This window comes from Ammospiza nelsoni, chromosome 34 (assembly GCF_027579445.1).
Source record: "Ammospiza nelsoni isolate bAmmNel1 chromosome 34, bAmmNel1.pri, whole genome shotgun sequence".
NCBI lineage: Eukaryota > Metazoa > Chordata > Aves > Passeriformes > Passerellidae > Ammospiza > Ammospiza nelsoni.
The window spans coordinates 2,582,174-2,595,031 of NC_080666.1; positions in this window are offsets into that span (position 1 = coordinate 2,582,174).

Consider the following 12,858-nt stretch of genomic DNA (forward strand, 5'->3'; position numbering starts at 1 on the left):
AGCGGCTCCGAGTTCGGCCGAAGAGCGCCGAGCCGCGCCGAGCGCAGAGAGCGGCTCCGAGTTCGGCCGAAGCGAGCCGAGCCGCGCCGGGCGCAGAGAGCGGCTCCGAGTTCGGCCGAAGCGAGCCGAGCCGCGCCGGGCGCACAGAGAGGCTCCGAGTTCGGCCGAAGCGAGCCGAGCCGCGCCGAGCGCAGAGAGCGGCTCCGAGTTCGGCCGAAGAGAGCCGAGCCGCGCCGGGCGCAGAGAGCGGCTCCGAGTTCGGCCGAAGAGAGCCGAGGCGAGCCGAGCGCAGAGAGCGGCTCCGAGTTCGGCCGAAGAGCGCCGAGCCGCGCCGATCGCAGAGAGCGGCTCCGAGTTCGGCCGAAGAGCGCCGAGGCGCGCCGAGCGCAGAGAGCGGCTCCGAGTTCGGCCGAAGCGAGCCGAGCCGCGCCGGGCGCACTGATCGGCTCCGAGTTCGGCCGAAGCGAGCCGAGGCGCGCCGGGCGCAGAGAGCGGCTCCGAGTTCGGCCGAAGCGAGCCGAGGCGCGCCGAGCGCAGAGAGCGGCTCCGAGTTCGGCCGAAGCGAGCCGAGCCGCGCCGGGCGCACAGAGAGCGGCTCCGAGTTCGGCCGAAGCGAGCCGAGCCGCGCCGAGCGCAGAGAGCGGCTCCGAGTTCGGCCGAAGCGAGCCGAGCCGCGCCGGGCGCAGAGAGCGGCTCCGAGTTCGGCCGAAGAGAGCCGAGGCGAGCCGAGCGCAGAGAGCGGCTCCGAGTTCGGCCGAAGCGAGCCGAGGCGCGCCGGGCGCACTGATCGGCTCCGAGTTCGGCCGAAGCGAGCCGAGGCGCGCCGGGCGCAGAGAGCGGCTCCGAGTTCGGCCGAAGCGAGCCGAGGCGCGCCGAGCGCAGAGAGCGGCTCCGAGTTCGGCCGAAGCGAGCCGAGGCGCGCCGGGCGCACAGAGAGGCTCCGAGTTCGGCCGAAGCGAGCCGAGCCGCGCCGGGCGCACAGAGAGCGGCTCCGAGTTCGGCCGAAGCGAGCCGAGGCGCGCCGAGCGCAGAGAGCGGCTCCGAGTTCGGCCGAAGCGAGCCGAGGCGCGCCGAGCGCAGAGAGCGGCTCCGAGTTCGGCCGAAGCGAGCCGAGGCGCGCCGAGCGCAGAGAGCGGCTCCGAGTTCGGCCGAAGCGAGCCGAGGCGCGCCGAGCGCAGAGAGCGGCTCCGAGTTCGGCCGAAGAGAGCCGAGCCGCGCCGAGCGCAGAGAGCGGCTCCGAGTTCGGCCGAAGCGAGCCGAGCCGCGCCGGGCGCACTGATCGGCTCCGAGTTCGGCCGAAGAGCGCCGAGCCGCGCCGAGCGCAGAGAGCGGCTCCGAGTTCGGCCGAAGCGAGCCGAGGCGCGCCGGGCGCACTGATCGGCTCCGAGTTCGGCCGAAGCGAGCCGAGCCGCGCCGGGCGCACAGAGAGCGGCTCCGAGTTCGGCCGAAGCGAGCCGAGCCGCGCCGAGCGCAGAGAGCGGCTCCGAGTTCGGCCGAAGAGAGCCGAGCCGCGCCGGGCGCAGAGAGCGGCTCCGAGTTCGGCCGAAGAGAGCCGAGGCGAGCCGAGCGCAGAGAGCGGCTCCGAGTTCGGCCGAAGAGCGCCGAGCCGCGCCGGGCGCAGAGAGCGGCTCCGAGTTCGGCCGAAGAACGCCGAGCCGCGCCGAGCGCAGAGAGCGGCTCCGAGTTCGGCCGAAGCGAGCCGAGCCGCGCCGGGCGCACTGATCGGCTCCGAGTTCGGCCGAAGCGAGCCGAGGCGCGCCGGGCGCAGAGAGCGGCTCCGAGTTCGGCCGAAGCGAGCCGAGGCGCGCCGAGCGCAGAGAGCGGCTCCGAGTTCGGCCGAAGCGAGCCGAGCCGCGCCGGGCGCACTGATCGGCTCCGAGTTCGGCCGAAGCGAGCCGAGGCGCGCCGAGCGCAGAGAGCGGCTCCGAGTTCGGCCGAAGCGAGCCGAGCCGCGCCGGGCGCACAGAGAGCGGCTCCGAGTTCGGCCGAAGCGAGCCGAGCCGCGCCGAGCGCAGAGAGCGGCTCCGAGTTCGGCCGAAGCGAGCCGAGCCGCGCCGGGCGCAGAGAGCGGCTCCGAGTTCGGCCGAAGAGAGCCGAGGCGAGCCGAGCGCAGAGAGCGGCTCCGAGTTCGGCCGAAGCGAGCCGAGGCGCGCCGGGCGCACTGATCGGCTCCGAGTTCGGCCGAAGAGCGCCGAGGCGCGCCGAGCGCAGAGAGCGGCTCCGAGTTCGGCCGAAGCGAGCCGAGCCGCGCCGGGCGCACTGATCGGCTCCGAGTTCGGCCGAAGCGAGCCGAGGCGCGCCGGGCGCAGAGAGCGGCTCCGAGTTCGGCCGAAGCGAGCCGAGGCGCGCCGAGCGCAGAGAGCGGCTCCGAGTTCGGCCGAAGCGAGCCGAGGCGCGCCGGGCGCACAGAGAGGCTCCGAGTTCGGCCGAAGCGAGCCGAGCCGCGCCGGGCGCACAGAGAGCGGCTCCGAGTTCGGCCGAAGCGAGCCGAGGCGCGCCGAGCGCAGAGAGCGGCTCCGAGTTCGGCCGAAGCGAGCCGAGGCGCGCCGAGCGCAGAGAGCGGCTCCGAGTTCGGCCGAAGCGAGCCGAGGCGCGCCGAGCGCAGAGAGCGGCTCCGAGTTCGGCCGAAGCGAGCCGAGGCGCGCCGAGCGCAGAGAGCGGCTCCGAGTTCGGCCGAAGAGAGCCGAGCCGCGCCGAGCGCAGAGAGCGGCTCCGAGTTCGGCCGAAGCGAGCCGAGCCGCGCCGGGCGCACTGATCGGCTCCGAGTTCGGCCGAAGAGCGCCGAGCCGCGCCGAGCGCAGAGAGCGGCTCCGAGTTCGGCCGAAGCGAGCCGAGGCGCGCCGGGCGCACTGATCGGCTCCGAGTTCGGCCGAAGCGAGCCGAGGCGCGCCGAGCGCAGAGAGCGGCTCCGAGTTCGGCCGAAGCGAGCCGAGCCGCGCCGGGCGCACAGAGAGCGGCTCCGAGTTCGGCCGAAGCGAGCCGAGCCGCGCCGAGCGCAGAGAGCGGCTCCGAGTTCGGCCGAAGCGAGCCGAGCCGCGCCGGGCGCAGAGAGCGGCTCCGAGTTCGGCCGAAGAGAGCCGAGGCGAGCCGAGCGCAGAGAGCGGCTCCGAGTTCGGCCGAAGCGAGCCGAGGCGCGCCGGGCGCACTGATCGGCTCCGAGTTCGGCCGAAGAGCGCCGAGGCGCGCCGAGCGCAGAGAGCGGCTCCGAGTTCGGCCGAAGAGCGCCGAGCCGCGCCGAGCGCAGAGAGCGGCTCCGAGTTCGGCCGAAGCGAGCCGAGGCGCGCCGGGCGCACTGATCGGCTCCGAGTTCGGCCGAAGCGAGCCGAGGCGCGCCGAGCGCAGAGAGCGGCTCCGAGTTCGGCCGAAGCGAGCCGAGGCGCGCCGGGCGCACAGAGAGGCTCCGAGTTCGGCCGAAGCGAGCCGAGCCGCGCCGGGCGCACAGAGAGCGGCTCCGAGTTCGGCCGAAGCGAGCCGAGGCGCGCCGAGCGCAGAGAGCGGCTCCGAGTTCGGCCGAAGCGAGCCGAGGCGCGCCGAGCGCAGAGAGCGGCTCCGAGTTCGGCCGAAGCGAGCCGAGGCGCGCCGAGCGCAGAGAGCGGCTCCGAGTTCGGCCGAAGCGAGCCGAGGCGCGCCGAGCGCAGAGAGCGGCTCCGAGTTCGGCCGAAGAGAGCCGAGCCGCGCCGAGCGCAGAGAGCGGCTCCGAGTTCGGCCGAAGCGAGCCGAGCCGCGCCGGGCGCAGAGAGCGGCTCCGAGTTCGGCCGAAGAGCGCCGAGCCGCGCCGAGCGCAGAGAGCGGCTCCGAGTTCGGCCGAAGCGAGCCGAGGCGCGCCGGGCGCACTGATCGGCTCCGAGTTCGGCCGAAGCGAGCCGAGGCGCGCCGGGCGCAGAGAGCGGCTCCGAGTTCGGCCGAAGCGAGGCGATCCGTGCCGAAGGGTCGAGTCCAGCCGAATGCAGATGACAATGGCCGAGTTTAGCCGATTACAGCCGAGTTTAGCCGAGCAGCTGTGAGCCTTGCACGCTTGAGGTGAGCGTGCATCGTTGCCGGCCTGGGATTGAGTGAAATGCACTAAGGAAACCAGCTCTGGGGAGGGAGGCAGGGAAATCCTCTCTTAACGTTTACCAATTCGTCCGTCAAACTCATCACGGCAGGACAGAGTGAAGACTGAAAGTGTAAGAAGATGTGGAGGGAAACAGAGAATCTGGCAGGAGCATCGAACGCACAAGTGCACGAATTTTGCTTTTTGCTTGGATGTAAACTCAGAAGTTGTAAGGAATTTGGGAAGGAGAAGGGACATTTCAGAAGGAGAAGAAGTTGTTGTTGGAGTCCTGGCAAAAGCTTTAAAAAAAAAAAAAAAGTGGTTTCTTTTTTCTTCACTATTATATTCTTTGGTGGTATATGGTGTGCTGTTTTATTTCTTGGTGTTATTAGCTCTGTGTAAATTGTTTATTGAGTCAAGCTAACTTTGCTTGGGTTGTTTTGTATTTGAGGTAGGATCAATTTCAAGAGGTTTCTTTCACAGACTTCTGATAGGTATTACTGGGATTTTGGTTTTGTTTACTGTATGCATAAACATAGAGATTTGGTAGGGCCAGCTGGGCTGCTGGAGTTTTGGGTGTGAATTTATTAGATGGCTTTTGTTAAACACAGAATAATTATGTAAGGTAACAGCAAATTACCCAATTACCCAATTGATCTAGCTATGTAACCTTACCACAAAGTTTTATATCTTGCCAGTTTTCTGTTCTTCTGCTCCAAGTAGTTGTTGCAAAAAAAGAAAGCACTGTTACTTTTCTGAAAAGTTTTCTTCTATAACAAGCCCTTTACTGCCCTTGAATGTGAGTCAGAGGAGCCAAACAGCTGTAGCTGCTCTGAGGGCTTGGTGGGATTCGCCCCCTCCCTTTTCCTGGGTGCCATGGGAACGAGAGGCGGGCACAATCAGGGGTATATTAACCCCAGCCGTGGCTGAGGGGCTTCATTCCCTCTCTGGGATGTGCTGGGTTAAGAGCTCTCCTCATTTCAGTGAAGAGGCTTTTTCAGCCCGTCTCAGCATCTTTTCAGCAGGTGTTTCTGGGCATCTAAAGCACAGAGGCTTGGAAGATTCTGTGAAGAAAACAGCATGGAATACAGGGAGTATTTAGGTTTGTGATTTTGGGTTTTGTGTTTAGGAGTGGTAAGGTGCTTTTGTAATTTTTAGTTTTGCTCTGGTTGTTTTTTTGGTTGGATTTCTTTTGGTGGAATTTTTGGTTTTTTTTGGTTTTCATTTTGGGGTTTTTAGTTGGTTTTTGTGGGGGTTTTGGATTTTTTGATGTTTTCTGTGGTTTTTTTGTTTCTGTGGGGAGTTAGGTGTTTTGGGATTTATTGTTTGTGTGGGTTTTGTTTGTTTGGTTTTTTTCTTTGTTTGTTTTTGGGATTGGTTTTGTTGGTTTTTTTTTGTTTTGTTTTGTTTTTTTTTAATTGAGGAGTGCAACTCCCTGAAATTCCAAGCTGTGTCAAGCACAACATTTTATTCAGCAGATTGATCATGTCACAAGAGGGATCCGCCCAAGGTCCAAGATGATGTTTGAGATTGAGGCTTCAGGTGAGTTGAGGATTGTGATTGGGAGAGGGAGGGTGAGCAGTTAGGAGTTCTTGGGAGGGAGTTTGCAGGCAGCAGGGTGAGAAAGGGTCTTTATTTGTTTATTTGAGGCCTCCCCCACACAAGGCTTCTCAGAAGCCTAGCAGAGGCATTCCCATGTCTTACAGCACACAAGGTCATCCACTGCACTCAGGGGAATGCCATTTAACTTTGCCTTTCTCTAACCCAGGTGCCACTCCTAATGAAGGCCTTGGAATCATGATGAAGCTGGAGCCTGAAGGAGCCAGGCACACTCAGGAGAGGGCAAGTAGCTGCCTTGGTGGGATTTGGCCCACATAACTCTGGACTCATACTTTGGTTTTGGTTTTCTTTATTGTAGCTCACCGAGAGGCTCACAGGCCATCACGAGGCCCTCCGAGGCAGACTCATTTCAGGTGCAGCGTGGATTCCCATCACCGATCATCCAAAAGATAAGTCGAGGGCCTTGGCCTGGAGATGAGAGAATAGTGGGTTGGGAGTTCTTGGGGCAGATTTGAAAATTGGCAGCCGGAAAAGCAATCTTCTCCAAGGGCCTCTTAGGACAGCTAAAGGGAGAGGCTCTCCTTTTGATGGCAGCTTTCAGGCGGGCAGTGCAGAACAGCTCCGGTCTGTATCCTGTTGTCCGGTGTGCTGTGTTCCCTAGTGTGTCTTTGGGGTCCCTTTTGCCTTCTCCCCTCGAGACCCTCACCACAAGCATGATGTGTCGTGTTTCATGTCCCCCCTGTTTGCCACGTTCTGTGTCACGGGTGTGTGCACACATTTTTTGCCGGAGCTGTTCTGCCCTGCCGCATGGCCTGCTGCAGTAGGAGAAACCGTGGGGCGTTGGAATTTGTAATGCTGGCTGTACTTGGGCTCTAGATGCTATTCCTAGATTGACATAAGGTGTTTGCACCTTTTGAGTTATCCTGGTGGTGTTTGGCATATGTTGTAACTTTCTTTCAGGTGCAGACGCATTCCATGTGTGGCAGGGGGTCAGAGTTAGGAGGTGTCGGGCCTTCTTAGGAGTGCGGTGAGTAGCTGAGTGGTGGGGTTTTGGCCGATGCGGTGCCAAGATCAGGGACTGATGTTTGGTTCTCTTTACTCTAGCTGTCTCAGAGACACCAGCCCAGTGCCAGCAGGACCTTCCCAGCTGACGAGGTGGCCTTTCTTTGCACCTGACAGGGACCAGCATCCCCAGATGTCTGAGAGATAAGTAGAGGGCTGTGACCCACAGAGGGGATGAAAGCAGGGTGCTGGTTTGGGAATTCCTGGGAGGGGGTTTTGAGTCCAGTTTTGGGGGGGGGGGTGTGGTGTGTTCATGAAGTGGCCCCTTAGGCCCCATAAAAGCCAAGTCTCACTTTTGATTGCAGTGCTGAGGTGTGCAGCAGGGCAGAGCAGTCCCGGTGTGCATCGTGTCACTTGTCTATTGTGCATTATGTGTTGTTTGCGTATGCCATATCTTTCACTTAGGGGGGCCTGTGAGAAACCCTGGCATCATTGTTAGCCTCTGTGATCTCTGCACTCCTTGGCCTGGCGCCCAGGCCACAGAGCTTTTGACTAGGGAGCTCAGACAAGCATCAGACTCTCTTCTCTCTTTGGAAGCATCCAGTCAGACGTCTTTTCAGGTCTTGTTCTGAGCTGTATGGACAGCTGTGCCCCACCTGGATCCATTATGGTGGATTAGGACTTGTAATATTACGAGGTTAGGTAGAGGATTTTGACTGTAGGATTCCTAGGCATCCGTCTTTGCTGTTCTTGGAATAAATCATTCAGTAATCATCTTCTTCCTCCAGGGTTCTCTGAGCCTCATCAGCTCACCATCGGTCTCAGCTCACTCATCTCCTTTTGCATTCTCTCAGTCCTTGCAGCCGTTTTCCTTGCCAAGAGATTTCTGTTCCTGTTGTGTCCCCGTTGTCTGTCCTATCCTGTGTCATGGCTCTCAGCACACATTTGTGCCCGAGCTGCTCTGCCGTGCTGCACAGCCTGGTGCGATAGGAGAAGTCCCAGGGACTTGGAGGTTGTAATGTGGGGTGTAGTTGGACTCTAGATGGGATTTGTAGATGGGCACATCATATCTGGAGCTCATCAGTTATCCTGCCACAGTGTGACTCTTGTCCTAACTTTTTTTTCAGGTTCAGATGGATTAAATGTGTGCCAGAGGGCCCCATGCCAGGTGTGGGGATTCTCCTGAGTAGGTGAGGCCCCATTTGCCTCTGCAGCAGACTCTGTTACACCTCTCAACTGACTCTGTTACACTGCTGTTGTTTGTCTTTCTTCTAGGAAGTAAATCTGGATGCCAGCAGTCAACGTGAGCAGTGGAGAGAATTGGTTGTTATTGCTCAGCTCTCAAGCACAACAATTTCGCAGCAGATTGATCGTGTCACAAGAGGGATCTGCCCAGTGTCAAGGATGATGTTTGAGATTGAGGCTTCAGGTGAGTTGAGGATGGTGCCTGGGAGAGGGAGGGTGATCAGGTATCCAGTTTAGGATTTCTTGGGAGCGGGTTTGCGGGCAGCAGGGTGAGAAAGGGTCTTTATTTGTTTATTTGAGAGCCCCTCCCAAGGTGTCTCAGAAGCCTAGCAGAGGCATTCCCATGGCTTACAGCATACAAGGTGATCCACTGCACTCAGAGGAATGCCATTTAACTTTGTCTTTCTGTAACCCAGGTGCCACTGCTAATAAAGGCCACAGCCTTGGAATCAGGATGAAGCTGGAGCCTGAAGGAGCCAGGCACACTCAGGAGAGGGCAAGTAGCTGACTTGCAGGGATTTGGCCCACATAACTCTGGACTCACTCTTTGATTTTGGTTTTCTTGATTGCAGCTGACCGAGAGGCTCACAGGCCATCACAGAGCCCTCCAAGGCAGACTCATTTCAGGTGCAGCGTGGATTCCATTCACCGATCATCCAAAAGATAAGTCGGGGGCCACAGCCTGGAGATGGTGGAGTAGCAGGTTGGGAGTTTTTGGGACAGATTCAAAAATGAGCAGAGAGGAAAGCAATCTTCTCCAAAGGCCTTTTAGGACAGCTAAAGGGAGAGGCTCTACTTTTGATGGCAGCTTTCAGGCGGGCAGTGCAGAACAGCTCCGGTCTGTATCCTGTTGTCCGGTGTGCTGTGTTCCCTAGTGTGTCTTTGGGGTCCCTTTTGCCTTTTCCCCTCGAGGCCCTCACCACAAGCATGGTGTGTCGTGTTTCATGTCCCCCTGTTTGTCACTTTCTGTGTCACGGGTGTGTGCACACATTTTTTGCCAGAGCTGTTCTGCCCTGCCGCATGGCCTCCTGCAGTAGGACGAACCATAGGGAGGGGGAATTTGTAATGTGGGCTGTACTTGGGCTCTAGATGTTGTTCCTAGATTGACATAAGATGTTTGCAGCTTGTGAGTTACCCTGGTGGTGTTTGACATATGTTCTAACTTTCTTTCAGGTGCAGATGCATTCCACGTGTGGCAGAGGGTCAGGGTTAGGAGGTGCCGGGCCTTCTTAGGAGCGCGGTGAGTAGCAGAGTGGTGGGGTTTTGGCCAATGCGGTGCCAAGATCAGGCCCTGATGTTTGGTTCTCTTTAATCTAGCCGTCTGAGAGACACCAGCCCGGTGCCAGCAGGACCTTCCCAGCTGACGAGGTGGCCTTTCTTTGCACCTGACACAGACTGGCATCCCCAGATGTCTGAGAGATAAGTAGAGGGCTGCGACCCACAGTGGGGATGAAGGCATGGTGCTTGTTTGGGAATTCCTGGGAGGGGTTTTTGAGTCCAGTTTGGAGCGGGGGGTGTTCATTAAACGGCTCGTTAGGCCCCATGAAAGCCAAGTCTCACTTTTGATCACAGTGCTGAGGTGTGCAGGGCAGAGCAGTCCCCGTGTGCATCGTGTCACTTGTCTGTTGTGCATTGTGTGTTGTTTTGTGTATCTCCTGTCTTCTACCTTAGGCCTTTGAGGGCCCTGTCAGTACCCCTGGCATCATTGTTAGCATCTGTGATCTCTGCATTCCCTGGTCTGGCACCCGGGCCACAGAGCTTTTGACTCGCGAGCTCAGACAGGCATCAGACTCTCTTCTCTCTTTGGAAGCATCCAGTCAGGTGCCTTGTCAGGTCTTGTTCTGAGCTGTATGGACAGCTGTGCCCCACCTGGATCCATTATGGTGGATTAGGACTTGTAATATTACGAGGTTAGGTAGAGGATTTTGACTGTAGGATTCCTAGGCATCCGTCTTTGCTGTTCTTGGAATTAATCATTCAGTTATCATCTTCTTCCTTCAGAGTTCTCTGAGCCTCATCAGCTCACCATCGGTCTCAGCTCGGTCATCTCCTTTTGCATTCTCTCAGTCCTTGCAGCCATTTTCCTTGCCAAGAGATTTCTGTCTGTGTCTTGTGCCTATTGTTTGTCACGTCCTGTCCTGTGTCACGGGTGTCTGCACACTTTTGGGATGGGGCTGCTCTGCCGTGCTGCACAGCCTGGTGCGATAGGAGAAGTCTTGGAGACTTGGAATGTGTAATGTGGGGTGTAGTTGGACACTAGATGGGATTTGTAGATGGACACAGGACATCTGGAGCTCATCAGTTATCCTGCCACAGTGTGACTCTTGTCCTAACTTTTTTTTCAGATTCAGATGGATTAAATGTGTGCCAGAGGGCCCCATCCCGGGTGAGGGGATTGCCGCGAGCCGGTGAGGCCCCATTTGTCTCTGCAGCAGAAGTGTGTATGGTGAGTGTGTTACAGCTCTGTTCTTTGTCTTTCTTTTCAGGATGTCAATCTGGATGCCAGCAGTCAAGGTGAGCAGTGGAGAGAATTGGCTGTTATTGCTCAGCTCTCAAGCACAACAATTTTTCAGCAGATTCGTCGTGTCACAAGAGGGATCTGCCCAGTGTCAAGGATGATGTTTGAGATTGAGGCTTCAGGTGAGTTGAGGATGGTGCCTGGGAGAGGGAGGGTGATCAGGTATCCAGTTTAGGAGTTCTTAGGAGGGGGTTTGCAAGCAGCAGGTTGAGAAAGGGTGTTTATTTGAGGGCACCCCACACAAGGCTGAGAAGCCTAGCAGAGGCATTGCCATGTCTCAGAGCACACAAGGTGATCCACTGCACTCAGAGGAATGCCATTTAACTTTGTCTTTCTGTAACCCAGGTGCCACTGCTAATAAAGGCCACAGCCTTGGAATCAGGATGAAGCTGGAGCCTGAAGGAGCCAGGCACACTCAGGAGAGGGCAAGTAGCTGACTTGCAGGGATTTGGCCCACATAACTCTGGACTCATACTTTGGTTTTGGTTTTCTTTATTGCAGCTGACCGAGAGGCTCACAGGCCATCACAGAGCCCTCCAAGGCAGACTCATTTCAGGTGCAGCGTGGATTCCCCTCACCGATCATCTAAAAGATAAGTCGGGGGCCGCGGTCTGGAGATGAGACGATGAGAGAGTATCAGGTTGGCAGTTCTTTGGCCAGATTTAAAAATTGGCAGTGGGGAAAGCAATCTTCTCCAAAGGCCTCTTAGGACAGCTAAAGGGAGAGGCTCTACTTTTGATGGCAGCTTTCAGGCGGGCAGTGCAGAACAGCTCCGGTCTGTATCCTGTTGTCCGGTGTGCTGTGTTCCCTAGTGTGTCTTTGGGGTCCCTTTTGCCTTCTCCCCTCGAGACCCTCACCACAAGCATGATGTGTCGTGTTTCATGTCCCCCTGTTTGTCACTTTCTGTGTCACGGGTGTGTGCACAGATTTGTGCCAGAGCTGTTCTTCCCTGCCGCATGGCCTGCTGCAATAAGACGAACCATAGGGAGGGGGAATTTGTAATGTTGGCTGTACTTGGGCTCTAGATGCTATTCCTAGATTGACATAAGGTGTTTGCAGCTTGTGAGTAACCCTGGTGGTGTTTGACATATGTTCTAACTTTCTTTCCGGTGCAGATGCATTCCACGTGTGGCAGAGGGTCAGGGTTAGGAGGTGCCGGGCCTTCTTAGGAGCGCGGTGAGTAGCAGAGCGGTGGGGTTTTGGCCAATGCGGTGCCAAGATCAGGCACTGATGTTTGGTTCTCTTTACTCTAGCTGTCTCAGAGACACCAGCCCGGTGCCAGCAGGACCTTCCCGTTTGACAAGGTGGCCTTTCTTTGCACCCGAGACCCGCATCCCCAGCTGTATGAGAGATAAGTAGAGGGCTACGACCCACAGTGGGGATGAAGTCATGGTGCTGTTTCGGGAAATACTGGGTGGAGTTTTTGATTCAGCTTTGGCGGTGGGGGATGTTCATGAGGTGGCCCCTTAAGCCTCATAAAAGCAAAGTCTCACTTTTGATCACAGTGTTGAGGTGTGCAGGGCAGAGCAGTCCCGGTGTGTCTCGTGTCACTTGTCTGTTGTGCATTATGTGTTGTTTGTGTATCCAATGTCTTTTACCTTTGGAGGGCCCTGTCAGTACCCCTGGCATCATTGTTAGCATCTCTGATCTCTGCATTCCCTGGCCCGGCACCCAGGCCATATATGAGTTTCTGATACCTGTCTGAGCTCCCCAGTCAAAAGTTACCTCTTTGGAAGCATCCAGTCAGGTGCCTTGTCAGGTCTTGTTCTGAGCTGTATGGACAGCTATGCCCCACCTGGATCCATTGTGGTGGATTAGGACTTGTAATAATATGAGGTTAGGTACAGCATTCTGACCGTAGGATTCCTAGGCATCCATCTTTGCTGTTCTTGGAATTAATCGTTCAGTTATCATCTTCGTCCCCCAGGGTTTTCTGAGCCTCATCAGCTCACCATCGGTCTCAGCTCGGTCATCTCCTTTTGCATTCTCTCAGTCCTTGCAGCCATTTTCCTTGCCAAGAGATTTCTTTTCCTGTTGTGTCCCCTGTTGTTGTCTGTCCTGTCTGTCCTGTGTCACGGGTGTCTGCACACATTTGGGATGGGGCTGCTCTGCCGTGCTGCACAGCCTGGTGCGATAGGAGAAGTCTTGGAGACTTGGAATGTGTAATGTGGGGTGTAGTTGGACACTAGATAGGATCTGTGGATGGGCACAGGGCATCTGGAGCTCATCAGTTATCCTACAAGAGTGTGACTCTTGTCCTAACTTTTTTTTCAGATTCAGATGGATTAAATGTGTGCCAGAGGGCCCCATCCCGGGTGAGAGGATTGCCCCGAGCCGGTGAGGCCCCATTTGTCTCTGCAGCAGAAGTGTGTATGGTGAGTGTGTTACAGCTCTGTTCTTTGTCTTTCTTTTCAGGAAGTCAATCTGGATGCCAGCAGTCAAGGTGAGCAGTGGAGAGAATTGGCTGTTATTGCTCAGCTCTCAAGCACAACAATTTTTC